This window comes from Rhinopithecus bieti, unplaced genomic scaffold (genome assembly GCF_001698545.2).
Source record: "Rhinopithecus bieti isolate Rb0 unplaced genomic scaffold, ASM169854v2 scaffold_24263, whole genome shotgun sequence".
Lineage (NCBI taxonomy): Eukaryota > Metazoa > Chordata > Mammalia > Primates > Cercopithecidae > Rhinopithecus > Rhinopithecus bieti.
In genome coordinates this window covers 1,221,191-1,226,759 of record NW_016811410.1, presented here as the reverse complement: position 1 = coordinate 1,226,759, position 5,569 = coordinate 1,221,191, and the positions used below count along the sequence as shown (strand labels likewise).

The 5,569-nt window shown below is 61.6% G+C and overlaps 1 long non-coding RNA gene across 1 annotated transcript in view; it reads left to right on the top strand.

Annotated features, from left to right (window-relative positions):
* The first annotated feature begins 1,212 nt into the window (after positions 1 to 1,212).
* Positions 1,213 to 5,569, top strand: part of LINC02870 (long intergenic non-protein coding RNA 2870) — a 13,317-nt gene continuing 8,960 nt past the window's right edge. The window contains exons 1-3 of the long non-coding RNA XR_014485122.1: positions 1,213 to 1,241; positions 1,657 to 1,740; positions 3,766 to 4,128. This is a non-coding gene — a long non-coding RNA (long intergenic non-protein coding RNA 2870). The remainder of the gene's footprint in view (positions 1,242 to 1,656; positions 1,741 to 3,765; positions 4,129 to 5,569) is intronic.

Genomic DNA, 5,569 nt, shown 5'->3' with positions numbered 1-5,569 from the left:
CTCAAATAAAATAAAATAAAATAAAATAAAATAAAATAAGTTGCAGTGACAGCAATGAGTTAACTCTTTAATGGGGCTTTAATTTTGAAATGACTATTTCTGAGCTGTTGGTGAGCTCAGCTGAGGGAGGGTGGGCGCCACGGGTCCCTGACTCCAACCTGGCTGTGGGCTGGGACATGGCTGCCTCTAGTGTGAGTAAGGCTCAACAGTGGGAGGGATATCCAGTGCCCAGCCAGCAGCTGGGGTATCTGTGGGGGCTCCCCCATCGCCCTCCCCTCCCCCTCCCCTTCCTTCCCTCTCCTCTCAACCCCCACTCTTCTCACCCTTCCCCCTCCCCCCACTCAGGACTCCCTCCCAGCTCACTCCCTCCCCCCACACTCCGTCTCCCCGCTCCTCAGGGCTCCCTGGCTTCCTGCCTCTCTGAATTCCCCTCCTCCAGATCCTCGAGGCTCCCTGCCCATTCCCTCTGGGGTCCTGAGGTCTCCAGGGGCCACTCTGGCTTCCCTCCTGCAGACCCGCTCTCCTGGGGGAGCAGGACGACCCCACACAGACAGTGATGGGACAAGATAGCCAGCTCTGCTCAAAGCCTCCTGGGGCTGGGGCTGCGGGGGAGGTGAGAGCCGCCTCTGGCCTCCAGGCTGAGCAGCAGTCCCCAAGGTGTCCTCTGCAGAGAGGGCCAGCTTCAGGCCTGCCGCCCCGCAGACCACAGTGACCGGTCCTGAGATTCCTCCATTTCTGAACACGAGCCCAGCAAATGATGGAGGGTCCGGGCCCCAGACCCAGACCCAGCCCCCGCCCCAGCCCTTGCCCCAGCTCCGGCCCCAGCCCCAGCTCCTCTTCAGCCCCAGCCCTAGCCCCAGCTCCAGCCCCAACCCCAGCCTCAGCCCTGGACCCTGCCCCAGCCCCAGCTCCTCCTCAACCACAAGGGCATCTCCAATTCCTGAAAGAATTCAGTTCCCTCCTCTGTGCACCTCTAGAGCCCAGCTGGGCCCAGGGTGTGTTCTGCAGTGGGGGGATGGTGGGGGGATTTCGTAACCCCACCCTCTCTGCAGGGCACCTCCGGTGGCTCTGGCCTCTGGGCCCCATGCTGTGCCAGACACACAGAGAGGCTCGGCCAGTTATTTCCAGGAGCCCAGGTAGGCAGGAAAGGCCCAGGATCTGCTAGGATTGGGGAGGGAGGCAGGAGGCTTCTCTGGGTATAAAGCAGCTGAAATGTGGAGTTTCCTCCCAGGAGCCAAGAGGCAGCTGCAGGGCGAGCCCTGGGGGAAGTGTGCAGCCACTGGAGCTCCATCCTGGGCAGGGGTGGTGATGGCTTGAGGATGGCAAGGGCTGATGCCTGGTTTGCTTTTAAAATTGCTGCTATTTGCTGTAGTTCCCCTGTTATTCCCAAACTCTCAGGAAGCACCTACTGGCCTCAAGGTAGTCTTGCTTATGGGGCTCGCGATGAAGAAGAGTCGGCCGCAGGTGGGCGGAGCTCCGGCGGCAGGAGGCTGAGGGCCGGGTGGGGAGTAGCAGCAGGGGATGGGCACGAGGCCCCTTCCGTCCTCCTGCAGCTGTTTTAACGTGGGGTTTTGGAAAGAGCCGCGCCCCGTGGGTGCCGACGGTTAGGAGACGTCTTAGTCGCATGCCCCCAACAATTGTGGCGTTTCTCTGTAGTGTGTCCATGGGCCCAGTGCCTGGCGTGCCCTCCCTGGGAGCTTGCTGGACCCATGACCAGGGGTCTGGGAGGGCAGAGGACAGGCGGGTCCTGGTGGTAGGTTGGCTGCTGAGTTTCCCTATGATGTTTGTCCCGCTGGTGCCCAGAGCCCCTTCAAGGTGCCCATCATCAGGGGAGAAATGGAGCCACAAACTGCCTTTTAACCCTGGAGTCCTGCCAAGAGGTCTGGGTGTCCTGGGGCCTGTGGCCTGGGCTGCAGATGCAGCCAGTTCCCTCCAGGCATGGCCACCAGCCCTGGGCTCCCATGCCCGGGTTTCCCTGCCTGCCCAGCTGGTCAGAGGAGGGAGTCCCTCTATCCACTCTACCTCACATTAAGGGCAGAGACTGAAGAGGTGGCTGCCTGGACTGTGGAGGCCCAGAGTGGGGGGTCACTTTGGCCAGGACTTGGGTGCTCCCTTAGAGAAGGCTGTGCTCACCCCCTCTTTCCTGCAAGTACCTAGGGACCTAGACGGGGGCAAGGGATGCCCAAAAGGGCCTAGACACCTTCCATGGCAGTCCGCCATCACAGGGTCTGTGGGAGGGCATGTCCTCCCTTCCGCAGGCCTGGCGGGCGGTGAGGCCATGCAGCTGCAACCCACCCCTCACACCCTGGCCAGGAGCTGACTGAGGTCCAAGGCTGAGCCTCCACTTTGGACCTGGGACATCTGGGCAGAGGAGCCCTGTGGTGGGGCCTAGGCGAGGGGGTAGGGGCCTCAGGGTGGGCCCTGGGAACCCCTGACCTACAGAGCAGAGGCGTGTGGGGAGGTGCCAGCAGCTTCTTGGAGAGGCCCAGGGTAGAAGCACTGGCAGGTAAGGTATTGTGGGCCTTGGCAAGGCCGGGCCTTGAGCTGGATGGCCCGTGGCACAGTCCAAGCCAGCACTGCCCCAGGTTGGAGGGGCTTGTGGGTGGTGGAGCACCGAAGGTACCCAGGAGGCGGGAGGAGGAAGAGACGAGGGCTAGACCCAGGCAGCAGGTGCAAGTTGGCCCCCGGCCTGGCCCAGACAGGAGGGTGGGGTGGGCAGGAGGTGGGGGTCCTGAGGTCAGTGCTTCAGCTGCTCGGGCTGGCCGGACGCCCACCCTGCAGGGAAGGAGCCTGGCCTTTCTCCAGAGCCACAGCAGGGGCCTGGGCACCCCGCACTTGGTCAAGGCTGAGGAAGCCTCAGGTGTTGGGTGCTCTGGAAGCAAGGAGGCCCGGGAGGGCCTGGAGGAGCCTGCCTTTCTGCTCTGTGCTGCCTCACCGTGGGAGGGCACAGAGGAAGTGCGGGGTGGGAGCTGGGAGAAGTGGGAGGAGGAGGAAAGACAGGAGGAGGGACGCGGGGGCTGGGTGCCCAGGTGCTCTCTGAGCAGGACCTTCCATGCGGCTCTGGGGGGCCTCTGGCACTGGCAGGGCAGGGGTCAATGAGAGAAGGGAAAGGTGGCCGGGAGCAGCTGCTGGGCGGGAGGGCAGGAAGTGCACGAATCAATGCATGGGCCGGGGTCCCTGGGAGAGGCCCATGGGAGCCCCGGGGCCCAGCCCCTGGGAGAGGCGCCAGGCCCAGCTGTGGGATTGTGCCTGGGATTCCTGCATCTGGGACCTTCCTGAAACCCACCCTCGGCCTTAGCTTTGAATACGAGGGTGATCAGGAATCAGTTCTGGGGCCCAATGGCCAGAGACCCAGGGACTGGGCGGAGAGCCTTTCCCTCCAGCAGCAGGGGTCACCCCTAGGCCCAGAAGCCAGCCCTGGGGCCCAAGGAGGGCTGCCCCAGGCAGTGGTGCAGACAGGCTCTCAGCCTCCGCGTGGACCAGACTTGGGTTGGAGGGACCGCAGGCTGGGGCACGGTGGGGTCCTGGGGAAGCCAGGCTGATCTTAGCCGTGGTCACATCGAGGGCCTGGCTGTGGGCATCCAGGTGCTTCAGGCAGGGCCTGGTGGGGCGAGGTCCACTGGGCTTTTTCCTGATGGGGTGGGGGGTGGGGGAACTCCCAGTCGGGCCCCTTCTTGTGTGCAGCCTCCTCCCTCTTCTCTCCCTTCCCTCCTTTCTTGTCTGAATCAATGTCTCCCTCTCGCCCACTTCCCCACCTCTCAAAAGACCACAAGCACCCAGGATAGCTCAGCACACACGGGTTCTCAGCTTCCTGTTCATACAGAAACCTCAGACAAGAAGCACGTTGCCCATTTTTCTTCAAGACCAACCCCAGACCACGAGAACGCTTTCTCCGCGGCAGCCGCAGCACCCCAGCGCCCCTGCCTCCAGGCACCCCGGCCTCCGCACTCCAGTGGCCCGGACCTGACTGAGGCAGCTCCGGTGGTAGGTCAGGCCTCACAGACGGCTGTAAGAGCCAGTTCTGGGTTGGGCCTGTGCGAACAGGTGTCTGTTAGTCAGGGTTTTAGGAATGCGGCCTTTGGAGCCTGCAGCGGGGAATGGCGGCTCAGGGCCCTCAAGGGGCAGCTGGTGAGCCTGGGAGGCCAGGCCGGGCTGACCCAAGGGAAGAGGACCCTCTCTGCCCACTGCTGCTGGCCCTGGGCAGGTGTAGAGCCTGCGGGTCCCCCGAGGCACAGTCCCTTATCTCCAGGAAAAGGCAGAGGCAGGAAACAAATCTCCTGTCAAAATTCCTAAAATACTAAGTAAGTGATGGTTCCAGGCTCAGACACTGGACACCGAGAGAATGAGGGAAAATCAACCTAATAGCCAGGGCTAACAAGATGGTTAATTACATCAGAAGAACGTTAACAGTATCAATTCTAACCGCAAAGGAGGAAAAGAGAAGACCTCGTGAGAAGGAGAAGGAGGGTCCCTCTCCCAGATGAGACTGCCCCCATTGCTGGGGCCTCAGCCCCTCCCAGGCCTGCCTGGCCCCGCCCACCTCACCCCAACACTGCCTAGCCCTGCCCACCTTTTGCTCCAGCCCTGCCTGGCCCCTCCCACCCTTGCCCCAGCCCCTGTCTGGTCCCTCCCACTTGTCCCAACCCTTCCTGGCACTGCCAACCCTTGCCCCAGCCCTGCCTGGCCCCTCCCACCCTTGCTCCAGCCCTGCCTGGCCCCACCCACCTCACCTCAGCACGTCCTCTGGGGCTCACATCTTTGTCTTGGAATTTGGTTTTTAAAATAAATTATAAGTTTTAATAAAATAAAGTACTAGAAAAGCTATTCATTATGGAAGATGTAAAAATCCGAAAAGAAACTTCCATTTGGGAAGAGAAATGGAGAACGGAGTCCAGGGGGTGGAGGAAGGAGGTGGAAGGCCCGGGCCCTGGAAGGTTCTGTCTGTTCTCCGGGAACCCAGCTTCCATTTACTCCCCTAAAGCAGAGGGAGGCTCTGGGAAGGCAGGTGTGGGGCCCAAAGGGACCCTGATGAGGACAGGTGGGGTCAGCAGGGGTGGGGGCTGCAGCCAGAGCGGGCACCAGGTGTGTGCCCCCCTGTGCCACTCTGGTCTTCAGCATGTGGACGAGAAATCCAGCCCCTCACAATGTAGATCCCCTCTTTAAATTGGGCTGCACTTCAGTCTATAAAATATTCAGTGTCTTTCTAAATAAGTGCATTATTTATGATGCCGCTTGTGAAATATTCATGCCTGACTTTGACATGGAGCCAGTGTGCCTCATGCAGGTCCGTGGCGACCGGCTGGCCTTTCCCAGGTAATGGGAGGATGTAGGGCTGCTGGGGTGGGGGGTGGGGGATGCTTGGGGAGTTGGTGGAGCTCCTTGGCAGGTGAATTTCACCCAGGAGCCAGGAACCACCCCACTGGCAGCCTCGGGGCCTCCTTTGCTGGGGAGCTCATGAGTGGGTGGGTGGGCACAGGCTCCCTAATGCCTGATCCTCATGATGGCCACTTCGAAGCCCTGGCAGACTAGGGGCACCCCAGCCCCAACCCAACTCCCACCCCAGCCCCCA